The following is a 24197-nucleotide window of genomic DNA, read 5'->3' as shown; positions in this document are numbered from 1 at the left end:
CTGTGGGTGACCCATAGGCATTAAAGTATTGTGGGCAGTAACCTTGTATTAAATAATAATCTGGAATTGAGCTTTTCTGAAATAGTGTTTGCATTACCACTTTCATCCATAGATTGCTGTTGACATGAGCATCACAGGTTTCATTTTTTATTTTGCACTTTATATTCACATTGGAGCATATGGCTTTGAGAAAAGACTCTCCTGTAATAGAAGACAGGCATTCGTTTTATTGTGCCCCATTATATACCTTGTTCATTTTGATATTGTAAAGCCATGCTCCTTAAAGCCATTTCCCCAGCAGGTACCCAATTACTTGTCCAGTACTATCCGCTGACTCACTCATGAACAACACTGCCACCCTCAGGAAGTCCCAGGAAATGCCTTTCAATGTGAAAAATTATTAACATTGTTACAAGACTGGGGAACCCACGAGAAATAAAGGAAGCAATATTTGTTTGAGTTGCAAGCTGGGAAAGAAAGGGCTGTGTTGTTGAGATGTCCCAACAATTGTGAGAAGGGAATTTCAGTTGTTTTAACAAAAGCTAAATGAAAGCGGGTATTTTATGAGAGCTTTGGGGGTTTCCAGGAGAGTGGGATCAATGCATCCTCTCTAAATACTTAAGCAGCGACTCACTGATGAAATGTCAGCTGGCCACAGTTTGCTCATTGTGTGACAATCTTGCCTGAGATGCATGCCGCACTGAGGAAGTCCCTTTTGTCACAGAGGTCACTTTGAGATTGCTCCCTTGCTGATTTTCTTTTGGGGTTGAATGTCACCAGTGTCCTGGTGAACATATGTTGGTGTGTGATCAAAGACATTTTTAACCCACTCAGTTGGGTTGCAAATTAACATGGTAGCCCAGAGAAGACTAGAAGAAATATCTCTTTAGAGAACAATCTTGATATTCAAAATTGAAGGAGGGAGTCTTGTCTTTGATCTCTGAACAGCCCAAGGCTCTAATATCCAAAGCTTCAGAGAGTTCTCGAGCTATATGAGAGTGTTCAGCAGGATGAGATGTCATCCATTAAGCAAGTTGGGCCAGCTTCCATTTTCTTTCTTTCTTTCTTTTTTTTTGTCATGGGCAGGCACCAGGAACTGAACCTGGATCTCCTCAATGGCAGGCAAGAATTCTGCCACTGAGCCACCGATGCACTCACTGCCTTTTTTTTTTTCAAGTTTCCATTTCCAGGTGAGCTGGCAGAGTGTCCGGGAAAGCAGACCACAAGCAAATCCCCTTGCCACACCCAGCTTGCTCACCCCTCTTTCTGCTACTGTGGAAAATGCAAAATGCTTGCACAAGGCTAACACTACATATAAGGACCAGTAGGAACCTGCCCACAAGGCTCTATTGAAATCCAAAAATATTCCTTCCACCTTCAGTTCAATGCCTGAAACTTCACCAATATAGCTACATTCGTTATCTTAACATTTTGATGGAAGAGCGTAGGATGAACTTTCATTTTTATCCCTGGGTTCCCACATTTTCAAAGATTTCGTTTATCAAATTGTACTTAATAACTTTTTCTCCTTTTATGTATCAAAGACCATTAGAAATTCCAGCAAAGCCTTCTATTTTATATAGCTCATGCAGCGTTATCATAGATAAACGTACGCTCTTTTGTCTTTTTTTATTTAAAAACTGCCTTTATTGAACGCTGGAAGGCCAGGAACCCTAGACTTCTAAAAGCTATCAAGAGTCAATTGTAGATTGCAATGAACACTTAGCAGAACCATTCTTGAAAAGTTTTATTTCAGCATAAAGAAGAGAATGGAAGGACTCCAATGTCCTAAAGTATTGAGAAGAGAATTTCTAAGAGTAAGGAAGACAAGGAGTTGTGGAAGGACTGAGTGAGAGAATGAAGGGACAGAGAGAAGACAAACCATAGCAACTTACACGTTCCTCAAGGGACATTTAACGCACAGTTCTTAACTTCAGTTGAAATAAGTATTTAGAAATCACAGAATTATCAGTGTCTAGAACAGTGCCTGATAGATAGCAAGTGCTCAATAAATATTTGTAGAATGAATTACTGATGGTAAGAAGAAAGTAGAGTGACTTTTTAGTTGTTATATTTGTCATATGTTCTCTAAATTTCATAATAGGAACAATAAGCTGTGTTTGAAAGAAAGAGGAAGGAAGGAAGCAGGAAGGGGGAGAGAGGGAGGGAAATACTATAACTGTTTAATTACGCATCTAAATAGCAGGCATAAGTGACTTTTCCAAACCTCAGCCCCATACAGCGATGTGACCAAGAAACCAACCTAGATAATCATTATTTATCTTTGATAATTATGTTTTTAATATTTGGAAATTACTGATGTTCTAATGAAAATGTATGTCACAAAGCCATTACACAATAGAATATAATCTTATAATGTCAAATAATTAGCTTGAAATATGTCAGATACAGCATTTTAGCTGAAAACCTAAATATCATTGTAGAGAATTATTGCATACAACTACACTTAGAGTTCCAGAATGAACTGACACAGCAGAGAAAAACAGTTTTTCTTCCTTTATTGCATTTGTCTCAGCATATGTATTGTATGTCTGATGTGTTTACTTATCCTAATGATCCCACTAAATTCCATCAAAGACATAATTTGAAGCCTTGAATTTTTAATGTAATGGACCTAAGTCTCTTAATTCAGTTATTTGTGTTCAGAATGACAATATTTCCTATTTCTACTGAACACTGAGCAGAGCATCCTTCCCACATGAAACTAAATGTAGTAATTACTTGCTTACTGACACTTGGGCCAGCAGGCATAAATGAAATGCACCTAAAAAACTGAGGCCACATGTCTTATATCACTTAAGTATATAAAGTGAGGCACAGGTGCTGGTTGTTGAACTACTTATAAACCACTTGACAATTGATCCTTTTACAGATGGGAATTAATATCAGGGAAAGGTAAAAAAAGATGGGCTAGGGACCAAATTTTAATCCATCTTTGACAGCTCTCTTTTATTCAATTGTTTATCCATTTATTCAGTCCATCAATCACATCATTCATTCATTCATTCACATATTCTGCAGATATTTATGGCATATTACACTGGGCTGGGTTCAAGAGACAAAATGACAACGATGCAGTTAGAGCCAGTCAGAGGTAAAGATTCCAGATGCTTTCAAGTTTCTAGATTTTAAAGGTGCATTCCTTTCGATAAATGAACTGAGGTGAGCTATTCTTTCGTGAACTCATAATCTAGCACTCCTAAGGCTTTCCCACATGAAAAAAAAAAACTAGCAACTTAGTGTTATTCTCCAAAAAATATTGTATTTAAGCTACATCTTAGACTGAAGGCTACAGTCCCTTTCAGATAGCCTTAGGAATTAACATCTTATGCCTCAAACCCTTCCCTAATGATCTGCAAAAACTATGGACATATGACAAGGAAACAGGCCAGCCAAGCAGACCTTTTAGTAAAATGCCTTTGGGCTTTTCCCAGATTGGCAAACTTGTCTTTCCTGCCTTAGATGGAGAGATGTTCACCTGTGGGATACCCATCAGGATCCCAAAAGCACCAACCACTATTCAGCTTTTAGCCCGTATCATTTTAGCTGCGTTGTGAATTTTTCCATGACAGTACTTGAATTCTTCAGCCTCTACATTTTGTCATAGGAAACCAAACATTATCAAAACTACAGTTTCATCTTAATTGGCTTTATGAATGTGTGAGCTACTCTGGAACAGTCTTGGAGTAACTTTATGATCTTAGGCTATTCTAGGCTGCCATTGTTACTGGTATTTGTTCCTTATCCTAAATATGGAATCCCTTTCTTATCCTACCTTCCCTTCTCATGTACAGTGGAACTATCTTTGACCATTCAGAGTGGTTACCGATGAGCTACAATATTGAGGAAAATTGGAAAGATTTTCAGATTTATAAGTGTTAGAGAGATAACAGAATTTTCAGAAAGAGCCCCTCCCCATTTGCAGAGCTGGAGATGGAATTGACTTTTAGAGCTGTGACAAAGATCGGCTTTTGTGAGAAAACATCCTGAGATTTATCATCCTGAAGAGAAAATATTGACTGAAGTGAAGATACAGTTAGAATGTATTTAGATCAGAGAAATGTGCAGAGAATAAATATCTCTGTGCTATTTTCTCTATTCCAGACTGTGCTCATTATCCCATAATTGGGATTTGGTTTCTCTTTGATTGTATTGCGTCCAAAGACTGAAGGACAAGGAGGAGGAGAGGAAAGGGGGAAGGAAGGACGTGCTGCCACAAGTACTATATACTGAATGTGGTGGTTAATGGCATATGTCTTGTAGTTAACCATTGATTCAACAAGTATTTATAGCGTCAACTCTATGCCAAGTCCTGTGCTAGGTTGTAGAGATAAAATAGTGAATCAAATCGACATCACTTTTTTTTCTCATGAAGCTCTCAGCATAACCAAGGAGGCAGACATTGAACATATTATCATAAATCAGAAACTTATTACAAAAAGGGAAGTATAGGTAGCTGCTCTAGGAACATGTAATATTGAGTCCTGACCCAGTTGGAAGAGGGAGGCAAAGGAAGAGGGGCAAGGGAAACATTCCTTATGGCAATTCCTTATGGAATCAAAATGCAGTGGAACTATAAAGGATAAGTAAGAATTTAGCCAGGCAAAGAGTAGTTTGAGTTTGAGAGTGGTGGAGAAAGATGGAGACAATAAAACGGAGGGTCAGCATGTACTTTAGATCTAAATGTACTTTAGATTAGTCCATTAGCCTATAGCAGGAAATGGTAAACTAGGGCCCATGGACCAAATCTGGCCAGCACCTGTTTGGGGAAATAAAGTTTTGTTGGAATCTAGCCATGTCTATTCATTAACATACTGTCTAAAGTCATTTTCACACTAAAGCAGCAACTACTCCAACTACTCCATTGAGTAGTTGCAATGGAGACTGTATGACCTGCAAAACCTAAAATATGAATTATTTTACCTCTTACAGAAAAAAAAAATTGCCAAAATTGGTCCAGAGACATGATTTAGTCATAGTTAGCAATGTTAGATGCTATAAGAAACCACCTCCAGATCTCGGAAACTTATTCAATAAAGTTTTCTCTCTCACATCGCAGCTCTTTGGGCAGCTGTCCTGCATGGCCTTTATCCAAGCATTGAAGCAGGGGTGTGGATTCCCATCTAGTGACTCTGCCATCTGTGATCTGAAGGTTTTTCTCCACCAGCTCTGGAGATGGAGAAGAGAAAGCAGAGCTGAGGATGTGAAATTCTTCAGCGTCCTGGTCAGGGGAGTGATGTATATGACTTCCATCCTCATTCTATTTGTCATATGTTCCCACCAGAATCTAAAGGGAGGCTGGGGAAAGAAGTCTTCTGCGTACCTGGAAGAAAAATGAAATGCTCTGTAGAGCACTTAAAAATGCCCCTGCTATGGCAAATGAGACACATTAAAGGAACCGGGAGAGAAAAAAAATAAAACTAAAGCATAGAGGATTGCAGGTGGCACAAAGTGAGGCTGATAGGTCACCGAAAGCCAGCTTCTAGAGGGTCTTGGCAACCAGGTCAGAGATTTTAGATCTTAAGCCAGAACTCAGTTACGAGTCGCATGGCTCTGACATGTTAAGTAACCTAGCAGAGGATCACTCTGTTTCATCATCTATGAAGAAGTGCTGGTGCTACTTACTTTAGCAGTTGGCAAAGAAAAGCCATACAAAGTTTTTGGAAATCACCTACTGGGATACAGTAAACATACAATAAATTGTAGTTATTATCACTGAAACAGAGGAAACTCCCATCTTCTTTCCCCTAAGTCAGACCTTTCCTCACGCACATTCTCCAAACCAGAGAAAATTTTTTTCTAAGTGTCAATAAGCTTTATCCTGTAAGAAAGACACTGAAACACTCCCAATTGTTTTTCTACAATTCCATTGGCTCTCCATATTTGCTCCCATCTTTCCGAAGACATGTGAGGCTGGAGAATAATCTGGTCCCCTCTACTCAGAGTAACAAGTTAGTGAATTAAAATAATTGATTTAAAATCCTTCATCTTCATAGATCCAGAGAAAATGTCAACTGAAGCTCAGAAAATATATGTACACACACGCACACATATGGAATAGGGCGAGTTTAGAGTGATAAGATCACAAATCATCACCTGTGATTTACACCCCTACAGGTCTGAAGTTCGTTTTTATCTGCCCCGGGCTCTTCTTGGCCTCTGATTCCCACGTAATTTTAAGGAACACTTCTGGCCTAAGATCTCTATATTCTGGAAGAAGAGTTTTCCTGACCTAAGGATAAGATAACACTTTTTTAAAAAGAGAGAATAATGTGGAGAAGTGGCAACATTTTTCTTTGAAAATTAAGAGAATGAGAAGGATGGACAGGCAGATATTAAAATATTTTCTGGAGATATGGCATCATTCGGACACAAGAAGAGATAGATATCATTCCATTGATATGTAAAATGTAAAAGTAAACACAGCATTTATAGTATAAGTCAAAGAGGAAAGGAAAGAAAAAAATCATCATTTTACATATTATTGGAAATTTGGAGGGAAATACTTCATCTCATACCACACACACACACACACACACACACACACACACACACACACAGTTGCAACAGAGTGTAGTCATTAAAGCAGCAGCTTCCACAGGCAACATGCTTGGGATTAAGTCTCAACTCTATCACTTATTTAGCTATGTTATTTAATGTTGCAAATTGTGTGTTATCTTTGTACATCATTTTCTTGCATATTCAATGGGGATAATAAGGTATCTTCCTTGTTGTGAGGAGTTAGTGAGTTAATGCACGTGAAACATTTAACTTTAATGTTAAGTTAAACACTTAAATGTTAAGTCAGACACTTTAAGACATTTAAAACAGCTTCTTACACATGAAAGTCACTTTTATTTCAGCCTTGCAAAATTTAATTTTATGTGTCAACTTGGCTAGGTTATGGGGTACAGTTGTTTGGTCAAACACCAGTCTAGATCATGCTGTAGAGGTATATTGTAGATGGGACTGGCATCTACAACTGGTTAATTTTCACTGAAAAAGATTAGCTTTGATAATGTGGGCGGGCCTCATCTGATCAGCTGGAGGCCTTAAGAGCAAAGAACTGAGGTTTCCAGACAGAAGAAATTCTGCCTCAAGACTGCACCCTCTGCTTCTGTCTGAGTTTCCAGTCTGATATCCTCCCCTCCAGATTTCAGACTCAAGATTCTAACATCATCTCATACCAGATTTTTCCAGTCTCCAGCCTACCTTATGGAATTTGGACTCATCAGCCCCACAATGATGTGAGCCAATTCCTTAAAATAAATCTCTTTATAGACAACACACACATGCACGCACATATCTTTTGTTCAGTTTCCCTGGGGTACCCTGACTAATAGAAATACACTCTATAACATTCATTTCATTCTATCCTACGAGTAAGACAAAATGAATAAGACATGGCCCTGTCTTCACAGAGAGGGGTCTTGCAATCTAATATCAGCTAGCAATGTATCTGCTCATTCTTATCCTTCAAAGGGGAGTTTTTGAGCAGAACTGGAGTTGCCTAAAATCGCTTGAAGATATTGCAGACCTAACTTCTTATTCTTGTCACTGGAAGTGCATCCTGCAATAAATTCATTTTTTCTTTATTAGTTGTCATTCATAACTGCAATACTATTCTAATGGGAAAACAGATTATGAATAGTGTAATAACTATGACTAATAATAAACAAGGCTATTTGCTTCTTACTCTAAGGGAAATAAATCAACTAGAAGTTGCATTTCCTACTCCACCTCCAACACCCAAAAGGAGCTATCTTTCACTGAAAAATATCTGCAATTAAAAAAAATTACTTCTCCCAAAATCAAGACAAATTACATCAACACTACAGAAAGTTCTCAAATATTTTAGTATCTTTGCAGAGAATGTAGGATATGTCCAATGTCTAACTTCATAATTCATAAGCTGTGTTTGTAGCAAGGAACACTTTGAGATGTCCTTTTGAATTTGACTCTCTTTCACCCTACTTTAGTATCAGGCACAGTTACTTTACTAGACCAATTCTTTCCTGAGCACTAGGGAAAGAGCTCTTTAAGGTCACTTCCGAATATGGAATTCTATGAAATGAAATTTTTGCATATATTCATCCTTAGCCTGCGCCTGGATAAATCAAAAGCTCAAATATCAAGCCAGACTGTTGCCACACTGCTTGGTCTATTCTAAGTGAAAACCTGCCAAAACTTCACATCTCCCAGCTTCAGCATGGACAAATTATAAAATTCCCATGAGTCCTACTCAGCATTATCTTGATTTCTTTCCATTTATTATGAAACAGCTGCCACCCAGACACTGAGTCAACATTCAAGATAACCAGGTAACCATAGCAACTTTTCTAGGATTCTGTTTTCCCATCTAGAAAATAAAGATAATATCACCTATTCTTAATTCACAGAATTATTTTAATTTGAAGAGAAAATTGAGTGGATTATGAAAAGTGCTATACAAATGAAAACTAAATGGAACCATTACCAGAGTTACTTGTTCTGTAGAGTTACTTATCTTCCTATAAGCCCTGTGAAGACATCTTTAATATTACTATTATTACAGAAATAATAACATTGAAATTTTTGTTGACCTTAGGGTTTGAAACTTATTTCATATTTACTCTGATCTGAACATTGGAAATCTAGAAACTTATGGCCTGACATTGACTAAGTGTGCCCTCTTGCTTTTCTTCTACAAATCTTCTGAGTGTTTAGCCACACTAGGAGAAAATTGCTTCTGCCTTTTAATGTAATTACAGTGCAATTACAAAATGCATATGATTTGCAACTACAAAGTGCTAAGGCTGACCTCGTAAATTGAATGTATCCATTTTTTTATCAAAGCAAAGAACTAAGTAAACAAAACATATCAAAACAGCATGATTCTGATCCCCAGGAAATGCTGATGGAATCAACATTTTTTTTGCCACCTTTCATATTTTTAATGTCACCTTTCACCATGCCATATACATATATAATGTCATTTCTTCTCTTTTTGCATCCTCTTCACTTTATTCATATCATGTCACATTCTTTTCATATGTAGAATCACTTTTTTTCCTCCCTTTAACCTAGGAATGAGTGAGATAATGCAAATTTATCAACAAAGTAAAATGATATGGTCAAACAAATTCAGATGCATCATTTAATTTAACGTTCCCTCTCTTCTCTTTGCTACCAGATTCTTTCCAAGAGTATTCTGCAAACGCTGACCCTACCCTTCTTTGAATATGCTCTCTCAAAGTTCACCAATGACCACATAACTGATGGATTTAGTGGTCTCTTTATAATATTTATCCTGCTTGATCGCAAATGCAATTTTTTATATGAAGGACCACCTCTTGATTCTGAAACACTATTTTGCTTTGACTTTCTTAGCAGACACCTCCCCACCCCAGCACACATTCCACAGTTTGTGAAAGAAAAGAGGGATCAATGAGTCCCCCCTTACGAAAGTCAATCTAATATCTAAAATTAGTGACTAATTCAGAAACCCAGGCTGAACACAACCAGCATATGGAATCCTACTGGCCAGAGAGGTGGTTCAAGAATAGGTACATCAAGCCAATAAAATGGAAGGATAAGACTGATAGGAATTGAAAGAGGAAGAAGTTTCCTCATTCTTAAGAGAAGACTACTTAAAGAAAAGACTTGACTGTGCATGGACAGGAGGCTTGGAAATTCTGTAGGCATCTCACCAGCAGCCTGGAAATGAACCTAACCTGCAAAGAAGAGCATTTCTAAGAGAATCAGAGAGAAAAGGAGTTGGAGTGGCCCTACTTACCACTGAAGCTTTCTGATACATGAGCAGATAAATCCACTTTTGAGTTACACTCATTTTGAGTTGTTAATTGCACTGAAAGCATCATAACTAACATGATTTCCACAACTTTCTTCATTCTCTTCCTAAACCACTACTAACTCTATGCATGTTTCATACTAGTTCCTCTCTTCCATTCATCCCTTAAATACAGAATGCCTGGACTTCTGTTTCTTGGACTTCTCTTCCTTCTCTATTCCCTTTTCTTAAATTCAACTTTCACTTACTTTAAAGACTCCAAAATCAATTAACACCAACCCAGACTTTTCTTATGACTTTGACACAGATCTTCGATTATTTCTTGTATATCTTCCCTTTAAGTGTCCCTCCATAGGTAAGTTGAATATCTCTAAAATTTAATGCTAACTTTCTCCCTAGCACTCTTTTCATACTTTACATAGCCTAGTTATATGACTCCACCATGCCTTCAATCTAGAACACCAGAAACTTTGTATTCATCCTTGGCTTCTCTCTCTTTCACAATCATCATAGGGTCCTGAAAATTCTAACCTCATAAATATCTCCTCTTCTCTTACTGCAGTTTCTCATGGGTCCAGTTCATTACCTCATCCTTTTCATCTGGACTTGACTCAGTAGTCCTTCATTACCCTCAACTCCATCCTCTACGATGCTAATCATTATTCCTCTCAAAGACAGACCTTCCTGAAAGCATGAAATGTAGTTTCTACACTTAACATTATGCTATCACTCCTCGTTACCAATAGAATAATGTTTATACAACATAGCTGGTTCTACAAGAACTTTTCCCACTATGTCAGAACTTCTCCATTTGACTTTACCTTCAGCCACTTTGTTTAGCCGGTCATTTGACATCTCCCATATAAACACACACCTGTGTGCATCTATTCCATTTCACTCATTTTCATCTGCCTTGAATATTCCTGCCTCATGTCTGAAACTGATGCATTCCAGCTCATCTTCCAAGGCTCTGACAAAACATCACCCATTCTGCAAAACTTTCATAACCACCCTAAGCAAATCTCACCACTCCTTAATCTTTCCTCTCTTACCTCTAGGAAGATAGCTACAATACAATGTGGCAATATATTAAGATAGATTAATGTTCATTAATACATGCTGCAGCCCCCATAGTTTGTTATTTCTTGAAACTATGAACCAAGGCATTTTATATTTAACTATGAGCTACAACTACTCAATCTAAACTACATGCTCAAAAATTATTTTTCAAATGAAAGAATAAATAAAAGAAAGAAAAAAGCACAGGATTCATGGTTACTATTGCATAACTTCTCTGGACTTGGTTTTCTTATCCATAAAATGAAACAGGTTTTCATTTTATTCCTTTCTTCTCTAAAATGTTCCATGAATTTATGAAAAAACTGGGAGTAACACAATGACTCTTTCATAATATAGTAAACTGATATTAAATTTCACAAACTACACTCTGGACATCAGAGGGAAAGAATTTTCCTTTTTCCCAAATTGTGTGCTCCAGCCACTGGACGAAATGCGTTAGTTCAGGAAAGAAGCCAATACTAGTCTTTGAGAAGAGTTAAGAGCCAGTGGAGACATTACTTTTAATTATATTAAAAGCATCTTGTAAATTTCCCATCAATTACACCATGCCATTAATCATTTAAGGGCAAGTGTTTGCAGTTTGGCATCTTATGGGTAAAATCTGGACATAGAATATGCCTTTATCTCTTCAAGGCCTTGCCAATGTAAGACAGACACAGACACATGCACAAATATGCATATATACATACATGCAAAGATATGGGTTAATACAAAAATAATAGTTTTATGTAATCAGAAGAAAGGTGGGTGGGTATAGATCTGCAGGACATTTTCTGGTCAGGGATTCAAGTCAATGATGTGTGGTGATTGTAGGAACTGAAACAGGCTCCACATTTCTTCATTTGGGCAAGGCAGGGGGATGTGTACCATTGTCAGGCAGAAATATCAAGAGACACAAGGTTCAATTCTGGCTCTGCCACTAATGTGTTCTATGACCTTGATCAAGTCAATTGCTCTCAAGAGCTATTCTTGGACCAGGTGAGCCACTCAAAATCTACCTCTTTTTTGCAGCTTGTTTCCTCCCCAAGTCAACCTTCACTGAACTTGCTTTTAATCTTATGCCCTTGGTTCTTACTAAAGGCTGTTACAAGAAACAATAATATGAATTCTACTTCAAAAACTAAGAATAAATCTGTGCTCAAGGAGGCACTGGAGATTTTATTTCTGTTATGAAATTCTACCCGAAAAAAAATTCTATTAGAATTTAATTCCGGGAAACCTTGCCTATTCCTCAATGTATTACAGCAGTTATACATTATCATGTTTCATATTTCCCTTGCTACCAGATTATTTAAAGCTTCTTTACTCTTTCATTTTTTCTGATTCTTTGAACTATAGACATTTTTTGTTGTATGCTGTTTTAAATAATTCATTAATAAGCTTTGAAATCTAGTTGTAACTATTATCTAGATTTGGTTTCTTCTACAATAAGTGCAAACCTATCATGAGAGAAAGTTTAAAAAGTGTTTTCTTTCCACTATGACCAACTTGTTAAGTGTGCCAGTTTGAAGCTGTTTTGTACCCCAGAAAAGCCATGTTCTTTAATCCTTATTCAATATTGTAGGGTGGAAACCCTTTTCATTAAATTAGCTCCACAGAGATGCGACAATCCAGTTGTGGGTGTGACCTTTTGGCTAGATTATTTCCATGGAGATGTGACACACCCAATTATGGGTATGACCCTTTGATTAGATGAAGATGTGACTCCACCCATTCGAGGTGGGCTTTGATTAGTTTACTGGAGTCCTTTAAAAGGGAAAACATTTTGGAGAAACCTCAGCTGCAGATGCTTGGAGAGCAGAAGCGACAGAGCCAGCAGAGCCAACGTGAGACCCAGACATTCGGAGATGCAGGTCTCAGCGGTTATTGCCATGTGCTTTTCCATGAGATGCTAAGCAAGCCAGAAGCTGGGAAAAGCCAAGGGAAGCCAGGAGATGAAACCCGGCCCTGGAGAAGCCAAGTGAGGAACCCACAGGAAACAGAGGCTGAAAACAATGGAGCCCAGGAGCAACGGACCAGCAGAAACCAGCTGACAGAGTGTCCAGATGGCATCAGCCTTTCTTGAGTGAAGGTAATCTCTTGTTGATACCTTAATTTAGACATTTTCATGACCTTAGAACTGTAAACTTGCAACTTAGTAAATTCCCCTTTTAAAAGCCATCCCATTTCTGGTATATTGCATTCCAGCAGCTTTAGCAAACCAACACTATAAGTACTTTGGTTAACTCCACATACATAGAGTTTTATTTAAATAAATATATAGGCTGACCAGTATGAGATCACTCTCAAAAACACACCAATAGAAGCAAAAAGACTTCTTAATGAATCCATGGGGAGGACCACTGGCTTTTCTAAGTGTTACAAGCCTTTTTTTTTTTTTTAATATTCTGTTTTAGAACTTTGTTCTTTTGTGTACACCTTCTGAAATCTTTCTTTTTTCCCTCTTGTTTATCTTTATTCAGCACATTTCCTGTTTCCCACATTCCCTCAAAGGTCACTAAGGATGGTTTTATAATCATAAATTCAAGTCCTCTCTTTATCCTTTATAGCAATTAGAATTCATGATTAGGAGGAAAAAACTCTAGCTCATTGGGCAGGAAATTTATCAAAAGATATTTATTAATGGAATTTCAAAAGGAACTTCTGGAATCTCCAAAAGGATTAGAGAAATGGGCTTTGGGGCTAAGCCGTCCAAACAATCTGCAAATAGTTGGGGACAGCAAGGGAAATGGAGCTGAAATGGCTGGTGAGTTTTCTAAATGTAACTGTTTTCTATACCATTGGAAGTCTTATTTCAGTGTTAAAAAGCTTTAATTCTTTCCATTTTTCTAGGTTTATCTTTTACCCTCTGCACTTTTCACCCAGGTACAGTTATATTTTAGATATATATCATATAATATATATATAACGTCATTTATATACTATATTACAATATAACATGTTGATCTGTCCATAACATACCTTATATTTTGAGATAACAAATGGAGACATGGTTTTGGAAGTTTATGAAGTCCAAAGGTAGTGATTTTTAAGTCATTACCTTAGGTTTTTTTTAGGCCAAAGCTAGGGAAACTAGTTCACATCAAGCTAATCAAATAGACTAGTCCTACAGCAGGGTCTGGTATTGAAAGACTGGGTAGAAGCCCAGACATAACAAAGTGGGCAATAGAAGATGGCTGTGGTTTGAAGCTGTACACCAGAATGGCGTGTTCTTAAATTTAATCCATTCCTGTGGGTGTGAGCCCATTGTCAGTAGGATCTTTTGATGAGACTTGTCATTAAGGTGTGACCCATTACTTTCAGGATGAGTCTTAATCCTATTACTGGGGTCCATTATAAGTGGAATGCAATTCAGACAGACAGAGAGAAAGCCACAGAAGCAAGAAGTTGAAAGCAACAAATCCCAGAAGAGAAGGGAGAGACCAATGTGCCTTGCTATGTGGTAGAGGAGTCGAGTATTGCTGGCAGCCAGCCTTTGGGAAGAAAGCATCACCTTGATATAGCTTGATTTGGACACTTTTCTCAGCCTCAAAGCTGTAAGCTAATAAATTCCCACCGTTAAACCAACTTATTTCATGGTATCTGCTTTCAGCAGCCTGGGAAACTAAAACAATTTCCTAGGATCCAAGACAAAATGTGGCCTTGGGTGGCTTCTAATGCAGTCACCATGTAGACTTATGTGAAGCATCTAGAGAAGACTTCTAGGTCACATCTGTCTAAAAAATGTCAGAAAACTTATTCAAAACTTTGAATTAAGGCAAAAAGATGGAAGGCATGTCCTCTTAATAGTATATGGAGGCAAAGAACACCCAGAGATTGTGTAAGAGAATGTGTTTAGTTCATCTCATCTTTTTATTGCATATTAAAATTTCCAGACTTAGTAAGTTACTTGCTAACTTATAGATTGCTGTTGATTAGAAATGCAAATAATTTTGCCTGGCAGAATAGATAACCCCAAAGATTTATGGCCTGTCAGACATCAAACAAATTTATATCTAAGCCAGCAATCTTACTATAATTGTTTTCTTATTTAAATTTTGCATAACTACCCTAGTTTCTTAAAAGCTTTTCAAAGTGGCCATAATATCGTACTGGCTCCCTCATTAACTAATGAGTTATTTAATAATAATAATAATATAATCTAAGTTCCCCCATCCAATTCCATTTGACCCAACTCTACTCTTCTACATATTTCCGGGAGTCCTTATGGAACGCTTTGATTTTCCACAAATGGATCCCATATGTCCCCTGTCTGTATGGTCTGTCATTTGGACCTGGTTCTCTGTTGTACTCCTCTGCAGTTTACTCCCTGCCATCTCAGAACCAGCAGCTTCAAGTGACTTTTGATTTTCCATAGTGCACTGGCCCAAGCATGGACATACATCCAGTCATTCATTCCCAGAACAGAGCTCAGACCAAGCGGTAACATACTTTAAAGCAACCCTTGGCTGAAAGGCTGCAGAAGAAATCACAAAATGCACACACACTTGTGTGCTGTCTCTCTTTCTCTCTCTCTCTCACACACACACACTCTCATACACACATAACTTAAAATTAGATACTGCATACAATTGTCCCAGAGACATAGAGACTACATGCTGTGTTTCTCCTTGACCTGGCTGCTCCCATGTCCCCATAGCCAGTCTTCTCCTTCCAATGGATTATATTTGACCACACGTCCTCACCTAAAGAATAGCTTTCAACTACCACAATAATAATAGAAGCCATTTCTTACATAGCAATTACTCTCTATCAGGCATATGTTAACATTAACATTAACTTTACGTGTTACCTAATCTAATCCTCACAAAAATTCTCTCTGACTTAGCAAATACCATTCACATAGCACCAGTGAGGAAACTGAAGCACAAAGAAGTAGAGCAATTACCTTAAGTTCCTTAAGTGGTAAATGGCCTTACTAGTTACTAAGTTGCAGACTCTCGACTCTAAATCCACCCTTTCATACTCTTCCTTTAGATGCTAGGACTGGAACTCTGCAAACCTCATTTCCATTTTTCTACCTGGTTCTGTTAGGTCCCGCCAATAGGGAGCGCTAGAAAGAGACTTCAAGGCCAACAGGAGGAGGAGGGTTGCAATTTTTTGCCTGTTTCCTGTCTCCTGTGGCTTCTGTGGCTCCCAGAAATGTTTCTCACCCTGAGAACAGCAGTTCCTTCCCATACAAGTAGCTGCATTCAATTTGCAGAATCGCCTTTCTTTTTGCAGCTACTTCCTGAATGCCGGTATTAAGCGTCAGCACCTGCTCTTCAAAAATCTAGGTCCCATAGGGTCACTTGAACTAGCTAAGAGACCCCAGCACCAACCCAACAGTGTCCTCAGTGCTTGACTTTCATCTCCCCAGGGCTCCTTCTCCATTAAACTAAGCTTTAATAATCCACCCCCCTTCCCTGTGTTCTCTCAGCCTTAGGTAGCAGCTGCTTCTTCCAGTTGCTACCTGTGGGACACCCCTTTAGTCATCTAGTTAACAATTTTGTACCTAATTAATAATTCTGTTTATTAAATTCTCTTTGTTCAAGTAACTGGTACCGTTTCTGTCCCCTGACTGGCGCCTGACTCATGAAATAGCAGAAACGAGATTCAAACCCAGGCCAGTTGGCTCCAGGATCTGGAACCTTAACCACCCACAAAAGCAAAGAAAAACCAAAACAAAAAGCAAAGTAAGGTTTATCCTTCACCTGTCATCACAGGCCAGCCTCTTCTGACACGTAATCTCAGAGATGCTATTTTACCCATGAGGAAGACAACCTTTGACGTAGCTATGTACAGCAAGTCAACTTCTCTTTTTCTCCTTTCCAACGTAGGGTCTGGGCTTTAACTTTGCAAAACCTACAGGGTGTTTTTCCAAAGCAAAAGAGCTGTTGGCTCCCAAAGGTGTGATCAGGTCTCCAACCTTAACAACACAAGGAAAATTGAAATTTTGGAAAAAGAAAAAGAGAGCTGTTGTTTTTCTTAGGTTTTACATAACTCAGGGACAATTCCTTGGAGGACCTCAAGGTCAAAGTATCTTCTTCTCAAGTTCCTCCTGAAGGGAAACACAGTTTTGAAGCCCAAGGCATAAAGTAAGTGCCACCAGCCTGCCACAGAGCAGCAGGAGGCCAATTCCCCCACCACACCTCACCCCACCCTCACGCCCACCAAAGCAAGCACAAGTGGGCACGGCATTTGTATCTGGAATGTTCACTCAATTCAGTAGGGCTTTCTGGAAGCAAGTAATAGAAATAAAATTAAGAATTCAAGCAAGTGCAAGCGAAAAAGTGGAATTTTGCTATTTGAGCTCAGGGGTATATCACAAAAGCTAAGCCAGAGCCCAGAAGAAATGAGAACTAGGAACTGGGAAGGCATCTGGACTCTTTTTTCCTCATCTCTGTTCTGATTTTTATGTGTGTGTAGTTTTTCTCTTTCAACTCACTGGCTTCTTTTGCTTTCCCAGCTTGTGTCTGCTTTTGAATTAACATGGGTTTGTAGGTCTGCCCTCTTGAAGAGAATGAATCTCTCTTTGAGTCCCAATTCTGGTACCCACTCATGTTCCAGTCAATTTTTAGGGTCACGTTCATGTTTTACAAAATAGGGTACCATGTTCTGCATTCTGGGAGGTCGTGAACAAAGAAAGAGCATTCGTTAATTCAGTTAGATACCACCCCCTAAGGTTTCCACTGTATTTATCAAAATGAATGAGAAGTTATCTCTTACTTAATCCTATAACAGGTATTAATTTTCAGGGAAAAACTTGCTATCATCATTGGCAATCTGACTTAATCTGAAATTTAAGAAAATTAAATTTCCAATTATATTGGAGCACTTGATACAACAACCTTGCTTCAAAAATTAAGAACGGACAAACTAGGAATCATGATAGAAGGAGAAGAGCTTACAAAGGCATTATGTACCCTGTGGGCATAATAAATGTTAAGCAGATTTTTTATTATTATTATTGTTATATGTTCAACAGCACAGTCTCATAGGTAAAATACTTACTATGATTATAATGTTTATAGCATACAATACAATAAAGAGATTTCAGTATGGGAGAGGGAGTGGGAGAAGTGATAATTATGCCCTTGTTGAGAAACACACAAGGGCTCACATCACTGCACAAGAAGGTACCCATGTCCTTTGAGATATTTCCAAGGCCCAACCAAAGGGATAAACACTTTACATTCCTTCAACTAACTTCTCTTCATAGCCCTGAGGATGCACAGTATCTTTAAGTCTCCTCTGCCACAGCCTTTGTCCATGCTAGCTTGAAACAATGGCTGCCCTCAGTGTTGGGCCAGCCGTGATCTGAAGTTGCTACTCAAAAGCTGGGGTTAGGGCAACGTGGGACAGAAATCCTAGAATGAGCTGAGATTCAGCATCGAGGGATTGAAAAAACCATCTGGACCAAAAGGGGGAAGAGTGAAATGAGACACAATAAAGTGTCAATGGCTGTGAGATTCCAGAGTCGGGAGGTTATCCTGGAGGTTATTCTTATGCATTAAATAGGCGTCACCTTGTTAGCCAAGATGTAATGGAGAGGCTGGAGGGAACCTCCTGAAAATGTGGAGCTGTGTTCCACTAGCCATGTTTCTTGAAGATGATTGTGTAATGATATAGCTTTCGCAATGTGACTCTGTGATTGTGAAAATCTTGTGTCTGATGCTCCTTTTATCTACCTTATCAACATGAGTAAAACATGTGGAATAAAAATAAATAATAGGGGGGACAAATGTCAAAATAAACTTAGATTGAAATGCTAGTGATCAATGAAAGGGAGGGATAAGGGGTATGGTATGTATGAATTTTTTTCTGTTGTCTTTTTATTTCTTTCTCTGAATTGAAGCAAATGTTAGAAGAAATGATCATGATGATGAATATGCAACTATGTGATGATATTGTGAATTACTGATTATATATGTAGAACGGAATGATCATAAGTTAAGAATGTTTGCATTTGTTCGTTGTTATATATATATTTTTTTTAATTAAAAAAAAAGCTGGGGTTAGGGGTTGAAGAGTAGTTCCGTGGTAGAATTCTCACCTGCCATGCAGGAGACCCAGGTTCAATTCAGAGCCCATGCACATCCCCGCCCCCCAGAAAAAATCATCAGATGGTGCTGCAATAATGGGATAGTCACATGGAAAAAGAATAAAATGTGACCCCTGCCACACAACATGCTAACAAAGAAAGCTGGGCTTAGTGGGCTGGATCCCATGACATGACAGGGTGCCACGAGAGTGGGTGGTGGACACCAGTAGCCAGTGTGCTGTGAGAGAAATTTACTCAACTGTAATTTATCAGCCTCTTCCTCCCACTCTTCTCTGGATGGTGTACAGTGTTCTTCAGGCCTCCAGAGTTTCCAAATAATTATTCCAGAGAGTTGCTGCCTAGTATTCTGGTAGAAGGACTGTGTCCTAGAACTCCATATTCTGCCATCTTTCCACCATCCCTCTCCCACTGGTTTGCTTATATTCCAAGTTGTGGTCTCTCCAAGGTTGCAGTTAAAGTGGCCATGCCCAGACATATTATTACTAGGATAAAATTAGATAGACAATAGATGATAGCTAGCTTGCTAATAGATATATGGATTCATAACTATATTTATATATTTGGTAAGAAAGGCAAATTACACAAATATATATATAGTCTCTGTGTGTGTGTATATATATAAGAGGTTTGCAAAATTCTAGTGTTATGAACTCTATCATCCTCAAGGGAAGAGTCATTCTTGTCCATTATTAAATCAACAGCACAAGATTACATCAGTAAAATCCTAGGACCTCCCACCAAAAAAGCAGAAGAGAATGGTCAAGTCATATAACAATAACAATAATAATAGGGATAAGAATTGCACTTTCCACTTGTGAATTTTTACTAGGCAATCTCCAAAGAGTCTTACTTGATTCTCTCATTTAATCCTTGCTACAACCCTAAGAGTTGATCTTATTCGTTTCTCCATTTTATAGCAAAGGAAATAAAAGTATAAAGATGGAATTAGTTGCAGGGTCACGGAGCTAGTAAGTGGGAAGACTTTCAATTTCCTTCTGTGTTCTTAGTAATTTTTCTTCTTCCTTAATGTATCGGTAGTCTTACCACCAAACCAGGGGCAGCATGATGTTAGCCCCATGCCCAAGCCTCTCCTGGGGGGTCTTGCATCCCTGACTTGCTGAGAAGTGGAGCAATGTGGCAGGCATCCCATTGTGTTCCTGGCATGTCACCAACCTGGCTGACGAACGTGTCCTCCTTCCCTGCCTGTGGCCCTCACCATCCCACATCCACCAGTTGGAGGGTGAGAGCAGAAGGTATGAGCACATGGAAAGGTAGAGTTTGAGTACATCTCTGTAATGAACACCCCTTGAAATTAGGGCATCTTGAAAGACCAGCGGCTGTTCAAACTCCTAAGAGCTCTCCTTTACCTACCTCCACTGTCCTCATTTCACAAAGTATTGAACATTTCTATTAAAGAGATTAGATATGTCTAAGCATCAATTAAGCAGGTGAATAGGAACATATGATAAAAATGAATCCTCTTAAACCCTGGAGAGTCAGATTCCTATCATTCCATTAAAAGGAGAATCATGCCTGCATTGACTGTGGCCTTTGTGAGAAAAGGCACAGCCTCAAAATTGCCAGCTAATAAGGCAGCTCAGTTACCTTTGGGGAACATCCGTGATTGCAATTTTGAACATTTTTTTCTGACAGTGTGCTTTGCTTTCCTGCTTGCCTGCTTCTCATTGTATTTGTGCTATTTCAGGGGAATAAATTCATGACTTAAGAGATCCTGTTAAAATTTCACTTAGAAGTGCCTCAATTTGGCTTTCTCATCAAATTCAAGTGATATTTGATTTCATTAACACTGTGTTTTATTATTGTTTTATTGCATCTGTATTTATCAACATTATAGTTTTTATAATACTGCCTAGTGTCCTCATATTTATTAAGAGGATACAAAATTAAATGACAAAAATCTTCATCATTTTTAAACATTTTACCACAGAGTGTATAATAGAGTAATCTCAATTTCCTAGCTTATATGAGGAATTGCCTTTCTGTTCATTTCCTTTGAGACTTAAATGACATAATATGCTACTTTACTCTGGAAAATCATAAATGATAAAGAGCAAAGTGGGAAGATTAGTGCACTTTCTCAACCTATATAGTCCCGTTAAATTATTTTCTCAAAGAATTGCATAGACTGAGATGCAGTCTGCTGTGAAGGATTCATAAACAGAACTATTTTCCAACAATATTGAATCGCTAAAGGGTGAAAACCTGATTATATTTTGATCACAGAAGATAAGTAATGGTTCTTTTTCTGTGAGTATAAGGAGATAAAATGGTTAAAATGTAATCAAACAGTTCTGATCTTTCTTGTTTTATGAAAGCAAAATAAGAAAGATAAGAGTATGACTTTAGATTATGTCAGGGAGTAAAGTTACACTGCATTCTTAAAAGAAGAAGAAATCTTAGAAAATATTATAACAATGGGAGAGGTCAAGAAAATATACATCTGATCACACATAAATAAAAAACAACTACTAATTAGTTTAAGTTATATAACAATCAACATTTATGCTCCGAGAAATGGTGGTAACTAGAGCCTGAACAAATTTCGGGGAATATTTTGAAAGTGAAGAGAAAACTTGTTAGGTACAGATTGGAAAAGAAGACATTCTTAGGGAAAAGGAATAACAATAACCCACATTTATACAGGATTTTACAGTTTTAAAAGCATTTTCTTATTATCTCATTTATTCTCCATGCGAGCTAGGAAATAGAAAGTTTATTTACTCACCTTCTTAAAGATGGATTCCAGGGGCTTAGTATGGTGTCTAAAGTATGATGAGAATTTTAAAAAAGAGTGGCAAATAAATAAGTAAATAAAACAAGGTTAGATATTACATGAAGCCAGGAAAACAAAATGAGCTATTATTATTAATTATTATTGCTATATTATTCAGGACAGGGCCAAATGAACCCAAGTCAGCTCTACAAAGTGGCAGACTGTGCTGGTTTGAAAGGAAGTATGCCCCCTAAGAAAAGCCATGTTTTAATATAAATCCCATTTCATAAAGGTAGAATAATCTCTATTCGATACTGTATGTTTGAAACTGTAATGAGATCATCTCCCTGCATGATGTGATTTAGTCAAGAGTGGTTGTTAAATTGGATGAGGGGACGACATGTCTCCACCCATTTGGGTGGGTCTTGATTGGTTTATTGGAGTCCTATAAAAGAGGAAATATTTTGGAGAATGAGAGATTCAGAGAGAGCAGAGCAGAAAGATGTAGCCATGAGATGCAGAGAGTCCACGAGCCAGCAACCTTTGGAGATGAAGAAGGAAAACGCCTCCCGGGGAGCTTCATGAAACCAGAAGCCAGGAGAGAAAACTAGCAGATGAGGATGCCATGTTCGCCATGTGCCCTTCCAGCTGAGAGAGAAGCCCTGACTGTGTTCGCCACATGCCTTCTCACTTGAGAGAGAGACCCTGAACTTCATCGGCCTTCTTGAATCAAGGCATCTTTCCCTGGATGCCTTTGACTGGACATTTCTATAGACTTGTAATTGGGACATTTTCTTGGCCTTAGAACTGTAAACTAGCAACTCATTAAATTCCTCTTGTTAAAAGCCATTCCGTTTCTGGTATTGCATTCCGGCAGCTAGCAAACTAGAACACAGACCCTAGAGAGGTCATTTAACTGGTGGCCTTTCTCTTTAAATAATCAACAATTACAATTAGGGGCAGACCATAAAATAATCCAGTAAATAATATAGCCATCAAGTTCTCTTTTAAATAAATTTTGAATTTTTTGCAGATTTACTCCTGCACACATTTTCTACCACCTCTTGAATTGTGGATCAAGTTACTCGAAGTCAGTGCAAAGTTGTCTAAGACAGAATCTTATGAAACCAGATGGGGCCATTACCTTTACCTTTTTTTATGGATACCCTTTATGTTTTTCCCTAGACTTTGGTGAATGGATTATTTTTGTGCCCTCTCATGAATGCCTGTATAATACTCTATGGTGCTTTGGTAGCTTCATGAAGAATTAAATAGTAATGCTCCTGAGATGTTGCTTCTAGGTAGTGGTTAGGGGTGGGGGGAGAACCAGGTATGGGGTTGGTGATTGCCAAAAGAAAGTATTGAATACATAAGGGAGCAGTCTGGTAGCAAAGTTAAGAGTGAAGGCCTGGAGTCAGAATGCTGTATACATAGGCCTTGTCTGTTACTCAGTATATGATCCTGGAAAAGTTACTTTTTCTCTCTTCTATTCCTCATCACCATCTGTTAAAATTAGGGTAATAGTGTTACCAGACAAAGGCTGTGGATTCTTTTCCCCGACACTCTCAATAACCAATTCCCGAGACACCGGGGTTTCATTAGTTAGTTTATTACTAGGCATGTGGTAGTAGGGCAGATCACCTAGCAGCCCAAAATCTGTCTCCCCGAGTTTAGGGGGTTCAAGGTTTTTAAGGATTTTTTAAGGATTTTAGCAAGGGGAGTTGAGGTCATTTCAAATAGCAAGTTCAAAGCAGAAAAGAAACAGTGTAATCATTATCATTTCAATAGGACAGCATAAGTTCCAAGGAGAGGAGGCAGGTTATCACTTCAGTACTACAGGTGTAAGCCAAAAGGAACACAGACGAGTTACCTTTCAATAGTACAATCTAGCTGATATGATTTACAAATGTCCAGGGCTGAAGCTAAGTAATGGCTGACTTCAAATTCTTCAGTAGCATTAGGGCCTCTGCCCTACAAGAAAATGACCAGATAAAGGGAGTGACAGTTCTTACAGTCACAAAGATACAAGATAAGGACTTTCACAATCCTTTCAGATATCAGGGCAGTTTAATTATAGTTTAGGGCTTTCAGGTACTCCCCTCTGTCTATTTCAATATCCCAGAAAGCAAAAGAGAATACTGTACTGAAAAAAATGTTCTCGATCATTATTTCACAAGTACTGGAAGTGACTCTTTCTGACAAGGAGGCTTTAAATTGCTTCCCGTCTCTCTTCAACCTGCTAAATTATGGGACTAATATAGATGCAGTGCAGGTGGGGACAGTCATGTTAGAACAATGGGACTCCCCATGACCCAGTCATGCCCAGCGACTGCCAACACTGGCAGACGACATTTCGCAGAGAATAGTGAGAGGAAACAAAACCTTCCAAAGGAATGAATTGGTTAACAGTACTTAATGACTCCGCTTTGAACCCATATAAAAGCAAACCTCCCCATCCTCCAAAAAAGTGAGTTTGAATAATTTACTGCAACCTATGAAGAGGATCAAAGAGATCTTTCAAAAAGGCT

At 38.3% G+C, this 24197-nt stretch overlaps 2 long non-coding RNA genes across 2 annotated transcripts in view; both read right to left on the bottom strand.

Annotated features, from left to right (window-relative positions):
• Positions 1–2915: 2915 nt before the first annotated feature.
• Positions 2916–24197, bottom strand: part of LOC143670034 (uncharacterized) — a 42063-nt gene continuing 20781 nt past the window's right edge. Inside the window, exon 4 of the long non-coding RNA XR_013169221.1 lies at positions 2916–5344. This is a non-coding gene — a long non-coding RNA (uncharacterized LOC143670034). The remainder of the gene's footprint in view (positions 5345–24197) is intronic.
• On the bottom strand, positions 8879–24188 carry LOC143670035 (uncharacterized). Its single transcript, XR_013169222.1, has 3 exons — positions 23540–24188; positions 21682–21718; positions 8879–9083 (listed from the first exon to the last, which is right to left on the bottom strand). It is a non-coding gene; the product is annotated as an uncharacterized LOC143670035 (long non-coding RNA).

The sequence above is a fragment of the Tamandua tetradactyla genome, chromosome 26, assembly GCF_023851605.1.
Source record: "Tamandua tetradactyla isolate mTamTet1 chromosome 26, mTamTet1.pri, whole genome shotgun sequence".
Classification (NCBI taxonomy): Eukaryota; Metazoa; Chordata; class Mammalia; order Pilosa; family Myrmecophagidae; genus Tamandua; species Tamandua tetradactyla.
The sequence above is the reverse complement of the archived record's forward strand: the minus strand, read 5'-3'. Positions and strand labels throughout refer to the sequence as shown.